Genomic DNA, 12,839 nt, shown 5'->3' on the forward strand with positions numbered 1-12,839 from the left:
AGTGCTGTGTCCAGTTCTGGGCCCTCAGCTCAGGAAGGACATGGAGGGGCTGGAGCAGGTCCAGAGGAGAGCAACGAGGCTGGGGAAGGGACTGGAGCACAAGTGCTGTGAGGAGAGGCTGAGGGAGCTGGGGGGGCTCAGCCTGGAGAAGAGGAGGCTCAGGGGAGACCTCCTCACTCTCTGCAACTCCCTGACAGGAGGGGGGAGCCAGGGGGGGGTGGTCTCTTTTCCCAGGAAGCAGCAGTAGGACAAGAGGGTATGCTCTTAAACTGTGCCAGGGGAGGTTTAGGTTGGATATTAGGAAGAAATTTTTTACAGAGAGGGTGATCAGCCATTGGAATGGGCTGCCCAGGGAGGGGGTGGATTCTCCATCCCTGGAGGTTTTTAAGATGAGACTGGATGTGGCATCAGTGCCATGGGCTGGGAACCACGGCAGGGTTGGATCAAGGGTTGGACTTGATGATCTTGGAGGTCTTTTCCAACCTGACTAATTCTATGATTCTATGATCTACCTCACTGACACAAGTATTCCTATTGCTGACATCTAGTTACAGCTGTAGCTTAATGCAACCTAAACACAAACAAAAATCCATTTTATTAGAGGAATGTCTATTGTATGAAAGAGAGATGGGCCCAGGGCAACATCAGCTTGTGACGTGGGGAGAAAAACCACGGAATTTTGGCTTTCTGTGCACATCCATGGTTAGCAACACCTCCTGGTTGTCAGAGAATGATGAAACCTGCATGGACACAGGAGGTTCCCAGCAGAAAATGGTGATTCATTAGAATTTACTTTGCAAAGGCATCAAACTATACTGTGTTATCTCCAAGCCCTTGATTTCAAGCTTAGCTCCGATATTATTTGGTGTCATAGCAAAGGAGCCAAACTAGAACAGGAGAAAACCTTTCCTCCACTTAATCTGTGTCCTTCCACATGAATCAAACACATTTCTGTGTTGATGCCATGGGCAGGAGGACACAAACTCTGAGGTAAAAGGCTGTGTCAGCAACATTTTGTCTTCTATGTTGAGGAGTCCCCACTGGGATTTCCACGTGGTGCCACCTGGGGCTTGAGGCTCTTCAGAGGAAAGAAGCAAAGCTTCACAAAATTGGTTTTCAGGCTGTGGCAAAAGAACCTCCTGGCACTCCTGTTGAATGGACAAGCTGAGAAGAGAATGTTGGAGACCTCATAGAAACTTTCTAGTGTCTGAAGAGGGTCTACAAGGAGTCTGGAGAAGGACTCTTCATCAGGAACTGGAGTGACAGGACAGGGGGGAATGGGTTCAAACTGAAAGAGAGTAAATTTAGATTGGATATTAGGAAGAAATTGTTCCCTGTAAGGGTGGTGAGGCCCTGGCACAGGTTGCCCAGAGAAATGATGGATTCTCCATCCCTGGAAGTGTTCAAGGCCAGGTTGATGTGGCTCTGAGCAATCTGGTCTAGGGGAAGATGTCCTGCCCATGGAAAGGGGTTGGAATGAGATGACCTTGAACGTCCCTTCCAACCCAAACCATTCTGAGATTCTGTGTGAGACCCCTCCTCTGGGGACCCTGTGGGAGCCCCTCCCCTGCTGGCAGCTCCAGGTTGTCCCAGTTAGACATCAGGGGTGTGCAGACAGATCACCCTCCAGCTCTGCATCCTGCCTTGGTCCTGGGAAGTGCTCCAACATTCCACATTTACCTCAGGGACCACCTGCCAGCAGACAATTGCCAGTGGACCTCACAGAGCAGCGGGAGGAATTACACCCCACTGGCTGCACATCTCTCTGACTGAACAAACAGAGCTTTTTTTTTTCACAAGCAGGTACCACAGCCACGGAAATGTTCACATTAACCAGAGCCTGGATTTATTTTCCTTCCTGCCAGCTCCAGGAATGCATCCCACGCAGCTATGGAACACTCTGAACAGCATTAGCATGAGGTTAAAAATTCTTGTGGTGTCCTTGAAATTTATGGCTGGGGGCATTTATATCCTTGCAGATTTGTTTTCCTCAGGCATGTCGTACAGACTGTATATCATCTGCAGGACTAGCTGTTACTTATGTTTGCAAATAGAGCTCCACAAATAACAATACATAAAATACAGAGATGATTTGCAGCACCCAGGGAATATAAAATATGCAGGCACTTTCAGAAGGCAGAGTAGGCTGAAAATATTGAATTTCGGGCACTTTATGGAGACACCAATCTTTTGTACGTATGCATATTGATTTATAATTATGACTTAAGGGATGTTTTAGTAATCTAGAAGTATCCAGGTTTTTACTGCTCACAGACTGTGCACAGTTTGATAGTATAAAACCCTTTTATGTCTCTTTACAAAATGTTCTGATTTGAATTCCTTGCTTGTATGTGTGGGGAAAAAATGCATTGAAGATGAACAGTATCATGCTACAGTTAAGTTTCCTGAAGTCATCTCACCAGTTTTATGTTTCACAGGAAACTCAGGCAACCTTTAGCACAAAACCACTTAAAAATAACATTGGCTTCATGTGGAGGTTTCTTGTTACAACAAAAGGCACCTCAGGTTTGTGTGGGCTGAGTGGAATCAACAGATGAACTCTCACTGAGGACGACTCACAATATTGATTAAACATTTGGTTTCTTACTGATCTGATTGAATACAGCTCCTGTTTTCAGTGTTTATTTGGCAGAATATACAATATGTGGTGCTGCTAACTCAAAAAACCACCATTCTTGAGTAGTTGGGCCTCCCAGTGACACAGATGGGAACAACTCTCTGGTTACTGGGCTCACTATCTCTTTCCTCAAAAGGATCCTTCATGAGGCAGGAAAAACACAGCTTCCCACAAACTCCCCCAGCAGAAGCTCATGGAAAACCAGGGAATGGTCTCCTCAAAGTGTTGCAGATAACTCATCTTGTTACCTTTCCCTCTCCACTCAAATAGATCTTACCCATCTAAAATGAGGGGGGACATGAGGCCCATCCCCAACTCTCCCTGTCTGAATTTCCATAAATCCCACACCCACATTCCCAGCAACGCCACAGAATTCATCCAGTGGCCTCGTGGTTACTGTGTAAGTAAAACTAAGCATTTAGGATAGACCAGAATGATCTCATATTTTCGAGATATAATGAAAAAAAGAAATCCCAAAACAAACAACCCCAGCTTCCAGCAGGAGAACGTTGCTGCCAAAACACCTTTGGCATCTTGGGACTTTTGTTCCAAACAGCCTCCAAACCCCTTTCTAAAGAAGAGGCTGAGCATTGAAATTCATAAAGCCACTTGCTGTGGAGGAACATACTCTCAGCAAATGTGACTTTTATGATTACTCTCCTCCCACTCACCACAATTGACTCTTGTTCCTCAGGCTATAAACCACCTGCCTCTTCCTCCCCCCAGGTGACAAGCAGCTTCATTTAACTTTAACTTTCTCTGTCTCTCACTTTCCGCCCTCTTTCCCATCCTTTCTTCTCCACAGCTCCCAAATATGCTTCCTTTAAACAAAGGCCTAATTGATACATACCTAATTAATTTGTTCTCGGCTTGTATTGAGCTCTGAAAATTGCTGCTTCTATTTCAGCCCTGAGTAAAGGCTTGCATACCTGAAAGTTTGCCTGGTATTTCCAGCAGTACCAGTTGATCCCAAAAAAAACCCACGCCCTGATGGCTGCGAATTCCCATCATCCCACCCACAGGGACTACAGCAGGACACTGTGCACACCTCAACTGACCTTCCTGAACTGCTGTTGGAAAAAAATGGGGGAAAAAAGAGAAGCCAAATTGGGTTTGCACTAAATGTCTGCTCCAAACCCCCCTCAGCCAGTGGAAAAGTTCTCCGTGGTGTTGTGAAGGTGGGATTTGACAGGAATGTTCTGCGTGGCTCAGGATGAGATCCTGTGTGAGATTCCTGCCCTTCTGCCCTGGGAAATTCATAGACTAGACCAGGCTGTAGAGTCATAGAATAGTTTGGGTTGGAAGGGATGTTAAAGATTATCTAGTTCCAACCCCCGTGCTGTGGGCAGGAACCCCTTCCACTAAATCCTGTTCTCTCTTCCCTATTCCTCAACCCTTCTCTCTGTTCTTTGGGAAGTGCAGGTTGGCAACAACTCCTTTACATTATCTTGGAAATCATGGGTTATTTATGCTAGATTAGCACAGACAATTATTTAAATGAATATGGATGTTTTCAGTCTCAGAGCAATATTGCAATAGGCTACTCCTTTCCAGCTCAGAGAACTAATGTCTGGGAGCTCCCAGCATCAGTTGGCATTTGCTCTCAGAGCAGAGCTCATGTCACACAGATGTTATTTATATTGTTTATTTTCTCCTGTGCTATGATCACTCCCTCAAATGAGCCTTACACTAAGTGCTTCTTTTTAAAAAAAAAAATCATGTTCCAGCAAAACACTCTGTTTGTTTTTGTTTTGAAAGAATAATGCCGAAATCAAGGGAAAACAGCACTGAGATGTTTTTATTAGAGAAGTCAGCCAGATCCATCTCAGCTCTCCTCCAACTCATTAACTTTCCATCACAAAAGGCCCAGGGGCTGCTCTGACGTTGGATCAGCTCATCTGGGCTATTGATTCCCTCAATCCCAATGACCTTCCCATCGGATACCGATGCCGTGGTCTCAGTCTGCTCACCTGGCTCTCTCTGCTGCAAACACCGGTGCTGCCACCACCCATTTTAGACCTGCTGTGGGAGATCAAAGGGAGATCTGTGGCTCAGGACTTCTGCCCCACAGCTGAGAGTCTTTCAGAGAGGGTGACAGACTGGATTTTTCTTTCCCAGTGGAAGTGCCTGATGCTGGGACAGTCCCAGGTGTCCCATGGCACTGGGTTTCATTTGGATCTCACCCTACAGTGAATCCCCCTGATGAACTCTGCTCCCTTTGCCTGTTGCAGCTCCTGTGCAAAATCCAGAAATCTTCATGACCATCACTGGTCCACACCAGAATTGTGTTGGGGAAACAATTCCTATTTGAATATCAGCCTTATGTTGTGTTATCTTGGAACAGAGCAGACAGACACACTCCAGCCATGCAAACCCCTGGAACAGAGAAGCTGTGGATGCCCCATCCCTGGGAGTGTTCAAGGCCAGGCTGGATGGAGCTCTGAGCAACCTGGGCTAGTAGAAGGTGTCTCTGCCCACGGCAGGGGGGTTGGACCCAAATGATCTTCCAGGTCCCTTCCAACCCAAACCATTCCATGTTTCTGTGATTCTAAACCAGAGACGGTTCTGTCAAAATGTAAGGAAATTTAGCAACCATTTTGTGGAGATCTCCATCTTGGAAGATTGCAAGGGTGGTCCCTGATCCTCTAAAGACATTCTTCTGAAGATCTAATGTTATCAGCCAAGCCTTTTGATGCTGCCTGTGAGCCTGAGCTCAGCAAACACTTTAAATCTGCTCTCTGCTTCATCGTCTCCATTTGTGAAATGAAAGCCAAAAGAGAGCAAAGAGGGAAGCAGTGCCTGTGCAGAGACACCAAAATTCATTGGAGAGGCATCTGAGCTGGCAGAGGAACAGTGGCTTTCCCCTACTCCTTTTATCCACTGCCAGAGCAGGGGACAAACACACAGAAGGGACTGGGATGGGATTGCTGATCACCAGGAGTCCTCAGGCATGGGATGCTGGGAGGACTGGAGCAATGTGCTTTGGAGAACAGCTGTGACTGCAACACAGATTAAAAGAAAATTAACCCTTTTTGCCTAGAATTATGTATGGATTCTGTCAGACTGCTTGCTACTAATACTAATTATTCACTATTTGCCTTTCCCTGTGAGGGTGGTGAGGTCCTGGCACAGGCTGCCCAGAGAAGCTGTGGCTGCCCCATCCCTGGAAGTGTCCAAGGCCAGCAGGTTGGACAGAGCTTGGAGCAACCTGGTCTAGTGGAAGGTGTCCCTGCCCATGGCAGGAGGTTGGATGATCTTTGAGGTCCCTTCCAACCCAAACCAGTCTGGGATTCTATGATTACCTTTCAGCTTGAGATCCTGAAAAGAAAGGTGCCATTCTATTTTCTATTGTGCAACCAAATTTGAGGAAGTTTTATAACTTTGTATTAAACCACAAGTCAAAATTCTGTTCCCTTTGCTCACGCAAAACCTTTGCTGATCTCGGCGGGGTGAGCCTATTTTAAAATTAAAAGACCTCTATCATTCAATAGGACCATCCAGAGTTACAAATAAACTTATTCCTTCCATATTTTACTTTTCCTCATAGCATTTAAGGATGAGCTGAGCATGATATGTGTGTTTACAAGATGCATGGACTGAAGAGGCTGGAACACTGGGAGGTTCAAGGACTGGAAAGTACCAGGTAAAGGAGGAGGTGGCTGTGGTACACACAGGTATTTCCACTGTTCTGAGCTGATATTTAATAGCTGGGTTCTTGGGAGAGTTAATGAGATGGCTTAGCTGTCATAGACAATTTTGAGAGCATTCAGAAGGAGCTTGTCAGGGCCCTGACTGTGTCAGCAGCCACATTTCTCTGCAATCCACATTTCTCTGCAATCCTCCTCTGCTGGGAATTCCACCCCACACATCTAAGGACTGAGCTGCCCGTGTTTGAGGTGATGTTGTGCAACCTTCCACCACATTGCTGTGGAAACAGTTGATCTGTGAGGGAGAGTAGTGAGAAGCCTCATCCAACACCTCCACTCGTGTGTCCCGCAATCCCTGGATGGGAGTTTGGATCCCCAGCCCGGATCCCGATGCTCTGCCCAGTCTCTGCCCCTCCTGGGCTGGCTGGACCTCAAATTTACCTCCCAGTATGGATCTGTGTGCTCACCTGGGCTCTTGGTGCCACCCTGTGCCCTCTGTGAGCTGTGTAGAAGTCCTCAGTCTCCTGGCAAAAAGGGGATGCTCAGGTTGTCAGAAAGATTATCCTGAGGGCAGATTTAAAAGTTGTTTTTACAAACGACACAAACCAAATGGCAAATGCACCTTCTGTGGCTCCCCCTGGTTGCACATTATGACAAGTACAATGTGCACCATCCACTCACTCCAGGACAGAGTTAGTTCCAGATTTGAGTGCAATCCCACCACCAGGCAGGGAGGCACAGCATCACTCTCCACAACTCCCTGGAAGGAGGTTGTAGCCAGGAGGGGGTTGATCTCTTCTCCCAGACAGCAGCAACAGGACAAGAAGAAATGACCTCAGACTGCACCAGGAGAGGTTCGGGTTGGACATCAGGAAGAATTTCCTCATGGAAAGGGTGGCCAGGCACTGGAATGGGCTGTCCAGGGAAGTGAAGTCCCCATCCCTGGATACAGAAGGCCAGAGTCACTCAGCCCTGCACTGCCCCTAAGCAGGTGCCTAAAGAAAATTCCTTTTGTGTTCAGAAACCTTCTCAGTGCAAGTCCTTTCCCACTGAGTTGCTGCAACAAAGTCACTGCTGAACTATGCAGCACTACTGCCAATAATGTTTTATTTCCCTCCAGAAAAGTTTTCTTTCTCACCCTTCTTTACAGATGGTTCTTTTCTGCCCCTCTGCCCTCAATTTGTTGTCAAGTCTCATAGCTTTACTTGCCTAATCAGGAACCCAAACGCCTCAGAGCAGGTACCTTGACTCCTCAGCTGCCTGTCAAGCTCTGTGAGCAGGCACATGGCACTGCAGAAATAAGGAAGGAGAAATCTATATCCCTTTTCCCTCTCTGGCCAGCCTGCTGACAAATTTTGCCCTGCATTGCAGATGCAATTCAATTATTTCAATGAACCCGATCAGAAATAATTAATGAAGACTTCCTAATGCATATTGGGAAGATCAGCCACCAAAACAGGGAGCTTTTCTTTTCTTTTCTTTTCTTTTCTTTTCTTTTGCTGTATTGCTACACTCAGCAGCTCATGGCTAATAAGTTACAAAGCCTTGGTTTCCTTAATTTCAAGTGCTAATCCCTTCTGGTGGGACTGAGGTAGATACAATTAATATCAGAGCATTATGAGGGCACTGGTGGTGCTTTGAAATGGAAACTGTAAGAAGAGCCACCAGCTATGGTTACCCGTGTAACAACACTGAAATCAGTCTTTTGCTTGCATTGGTTCATTTTGGTGCTGAGCAAGATTTTCCAGGCAGACCCCTTTGTCCCCTGTGCCCTTTGGAGCTGCTTTAATGATGAAAGTTCACCGTGGGCACGTGAGTGGCAGGGTAGGCCAGCTCTCATTTTCTGTATGTTCCCCTTCCAGGGAAGCTCTGCCTGCAGACACACTCGTGGGTCAGCAACCAGGCAATTCCAAATGTCATCTAACTAGCCCATAATTGCAGTGATGTCCATGGAAGTGCCAGGCTGGGACTGTTTTTCCTGCTGCAGGTGCACAGTTATGCTTGAGTCTTCATAGGTAAGAGTTCCCTGAACTCAGTTTGCTCCATTTGCTGTGTTTTCTGCTTCTCAAACACAGTTGTCAAATGAACATAATTGCTAGCACAGGGTTGTTTTGGTTTTTTTTTTCCTGTCAGGGGGCAAGAGGACTTTATGAAGGCTTAAAGATCTAAACAAAAGGTCGATTGGTGTGATCAACAATTTAAGTAATAAATCTATTATCATGCTTTCAATCTCATTAGCCAATTAGTGATTCCATCCCCTGGATTAGAATGGGCATTTCAGTGTGCAGGACATGGTGATTCTCAGTAGAGTTACAGAATGGTTTGGGTTGGAAGGGACATTAAAGCTCATCCAGTTCCAACCCCCTGCCATGGGCAGGGACACCTTCCACTAGCCCAGGTTGCTCCAAGCCCAGTCCAACCTGGCCTTGGACACTTCCAGGGATCCAGGGGCAGCCACAGCTTCTCTGGGCAACCTGTGCCAGGGCCTCATCACCCTCACAGTCAAGAATTTCTTCCCAATATCCAATCTAACCCTACTCTCTGTCAGTTTGAACCTATTCCCCTTGTCCTGACACTCCAGGCTCTTGTAAATAGCCTCTCTCCATCTTTCTTGTCAGCTCCCTTCAGTTACTGGAACAGCACATTTTTAATGTACTTTATGGCTAAGATAGTTTATAACACAGAGCCTCAAAAGGACATAATGGTCACTTCAATTCTCTAGAGGTCAGTCATGTCCTCCTTTAAATTAGAAATGTGTGTAATGGAACAGGGGGAAGAAACATCTAACACAGAAATGGACTGGAGTTGGGATGTTTTCTGCAGCAGTGAGGGAGGAAGGAGAACAGGGACAGGGAGGGAAAGACACATTTCAGCAGCAGGAAGAAGCTGAGCCTCATGTCATCTCTGCTGCTGTAAACCCAACCCCGTTCATTTGAAACTGTTTTGTTGAAAGACACCACCCTGAAGGTCCTGTGGAGTGACTGAGACAAGATCCTGGTCAGCTCTGTAGCAGCTCTCCTGAGAGTCAAATCACCCAGTTTTATACTGATCATCAAAGCTCTGCCCACTGAACCCCCCCATCCTGCTGATATCTGGTGCACAGGTCGGTGATAATATTTGTCACTGCTTTTCCAGGCTGAATTTAAATGTGGCCTAAGCAGATAAGTAGCAAACTGTTTATAGATGCAGTGCTGAGAGTGTAATTAAGCATCCTGCTTAATGAGGTATTAGGGAGACTCATCCAAGAGCTGGAGGAGATGTGTACAGTGGGGCTTTCACCTGCTCCTCAGTGCGTGCCCCCATCAGGGCTCATCACACTGAGCTCTGGAGAACAAACAACAACAGAAAACCCCATTAGGAAGTAAAGCTCCAGAATTCATTACAGATCCTGAGTCACCAGCACAGGCTGGTGCAGGACTGGCAGGGTTTTCCTCCCACACCAGGATAAGAGAGGTCCAACATCAGGCAGCCCTTTCCCTCAGGCTCTGGATTCAAAGGTTTTCTGCCTCCCAGAAAACTTTGGAATACTTCAAAGCCCGAGAAGTGCTGTGGCCTCTGGAGATGCACCACTAAGAGGCACACGAAGGGGAGGATGTGCCAATCTCCCCCTGATGTAACTCCACAACCAAGTGACTCCACAGGCTGGTTCTCCCCCTAAGGAACAACTCAAAGGAATCCTTATAGTGTGTGTTAGGAATGCTGAGATATCCCTGAAAACACAGGAAATGTGCTGGAGACTGGAACTACAGTGAGCTCACAGAGAAGCCTTCTTTACTCACCTGAAATTTGTATAAAAATATATTCTCTCATCTAATTCCACTCCAGCTGGCAGCATAATGATGAGTTGTTGACAAAGCTAATACACACACAGGCAAACAAAAAAATTCCAAGCTCTAGGACAGAATCCCTTGCACATGGTGTTCAGAAATTTATATTGAACTATGTTTCCTTACTTGTATTCAGTATTTCTTGGTTGCTCCACTGAGCAGGGGAACCCGACAGCCTCCAGAGGTCCCTTTTGACCTAAACTATTCTTAGATTCTGAGAATTATTTTGAATTCCATTATTTTGAGACATGAAACAAGGTAGATACATGCTCAGCAGAATGGCAATGTCCTCTGGAAAAGAAGCCAGCAAGTTTTTGGCCTTTTCTGGGTAAGAGCTATGTTATTTAACACCCTTCCCTTCCTCGATATCAGGTGAACTCATCTGTTTACAGTTGCATAACATCATTAAAATTTCAGCTTCTGAAACTTTAAATACAAAGAGATAATAAACTAAATATTTAAGGGAACCTGGGATTAGATTCCACCGACCTTCACAAACTCCTTCGAGTAATTTATATAAATGAACCCACTTATTATTCACACACACAAAAAAAAAAATGCATGAAAAGAATGCAAATCCAGGACTGCCACTGGATTTTCCAGCTGGGATCAGAGCTAGTGACTCCATTAAGACCCATGGCTAGTGCTCCATCCCACTGCCAAGGCCACTGTAGAGCCTGAACTGCTTCTAACTGACTCAAAATTATCAGATCATTTGAGGCAGCACTTACTGGACTTTTGTTTTGGCCAAATCTTGCTGTGCAGGGTGAATGTTGGACCCCTTTGTGCTTCATGGCCCTGCACAGGGATGAATCAACTGGGCAAAAATCCATTAAACCTCACTGTGTTGTTTTTTTTCCTAGTCCTAAGTAAGAGGATGCAGCTCCTTTGAGTTTCTGTGCAGCAGCAAGTGTTAAACAAGCTGCACGTGATCCAACTTGCATTTTAAAGAGGGAACATAAGAAGAGAAACTGTAGAAGCTGCACAGTGCCAGACACAGAGCCTGGGAGGTTGGAAATGTGGGGATCCCATGGCTTGGCCTTGTTCTTACCCTCCCCTGGTGCCATTCATAGAAAACTTCCATCTTTTAGGGGAAGGGTTTCTGTGTCAGCCCTTGGGGACATATCCACATGGTCAAAAAATACCTTTGGGTTCTTTCCTTTCTCTCATTTAAGCAGAAAGTTAAAGGAGAGGGAGGGGGAAGGAGAGATGCTCTGCCAGGGCACAAATCAGGCTGGGCAGAATGTCCTGAAATCACCTCAGGGGAAACTTGTCCTTTCATGGTCTGCAGAGAGATCCCCCAGAGCCCAGACCTTCCAGGCTCACCTTCTGATGGTGCTCTGGAAATACCACCACGGAAAACTCTGTGCTGAATAAAAGGGCCCCACAGTGAGCCAGGGCAGAGAACCACTTCTCCTTTGTGTTCCTGAATCTATTTTGGAGTTGTGCTGACCTTTGCAAGAACCTTCACTGCACAATACCTCAGATAAAGAGACTGGCTCAGGGAGAGCACTTTCCAGCAAGGGTAGAAGGTGGACAAGGCCCTCAGAGAAGTCATCAACCACTCAACTGAAATGTCACCATTAGTCCATAGGAAATAGCTAAATGAGGTGTTATTATTGGTAGCACAGGCATTGGAGAAGAAAGATGAAAGAAAGAGAACTAAGCATTTCTTTCTGCTAAAAGTGAGGGGTCATCCTTTTCCATCAGTCAGCAGGGAGCTGCTTTCATTTCCACCTCCATTTTATCATTTTTTAACATAAAAAAATTACAAAGAATATCATTAAAAAAGATTTGGCCAGATTAGCTACACCTATTCATCATCTCAGGGCTTTAGATGCTGAACATGATGGTTTTTTTCCAGCATACTTTATGTCTCCTTTCCTTTCCATGCCTCACAGTCCTCTCAGCAAACTAACCACCACTAAAAGGAGAGATTTAACCCAGTGGGACAGAACAGGCTGTGATAAAGTGCCTGCTTTTGGGTCTCTGAGTATGCCCATTAAATGGATATTTCTGTAAGACAGCCCAATCTGTCTCAGTCTGTTGTTGCACTTCACAGCTCAGAAAACAAAAAGTGCTGATCTCACCTTTCCCTAGCTCAATTTCTGGATGTTAAGTAAATGTCTTTACCTTGCTAAGTGGAAGAGATCCCATTTTCTGAATAAACCAAATGTAGGAAATAGGCCTAGAAAGGACCTCTTGAAGTATCAAGCCCATATTGTTCTTCTCACCCAATGTAACATCAATTTTAACCAGCTCCATTTAAAAATCAGGAATGTACGGCTCGAAAAGCCCCAGAACCTGAGGCTGAGAACTCCAAAACTTCACATATCAGTCCAGAAATACGTTTAAAAATACGTTTAGCAATAGAGACAACTCCTTTTCTCTGACCTTCCTGTGTGTGGGTCCTAACATTGATAAGGGTTTTCTCTTTCCAGCCAACTGCTCTGGGCTGATCCGTGCCCCATCCCAGTCTGTCCTGCACATCAGAGGAAGTTTCTTGCCCTCTGAGAAGGTGAAGAACCCCAAGATGTATTTGCACGAGGGAAAAGCAGAGTTTCAGGGAGTTCACACTGGTTTCCCTCCATTTGGCAGGTGCTAATTATGCATCCCTTGACCTGGTGACTTTAACTTCCTTTTGCCAGAATATGCTATGTGGAATTACTATCAACACAGCAATAAAAAGGTTTCTGGGGTAAGTGGAAGAGAGAAAGGGTTTGAATG

The sequence above is a fragment of the Manacus vitellinus genome, unplaced genomic scaffold (genome assembly GCF_001715985.3).
Source record: "Manacus vitellinus isolate BGI_N305 unplaced genomic scaffold, ASM171598v3 scaffold_108_pilon, whole genome shotgun sequence".
Taxonomy (NCBI): domain Eukaryota; kingdom Metazoa; phylum Chordata; class Aves; order Passeriformes; family Pipridae; genus Manacus; species Manacus vitellinus.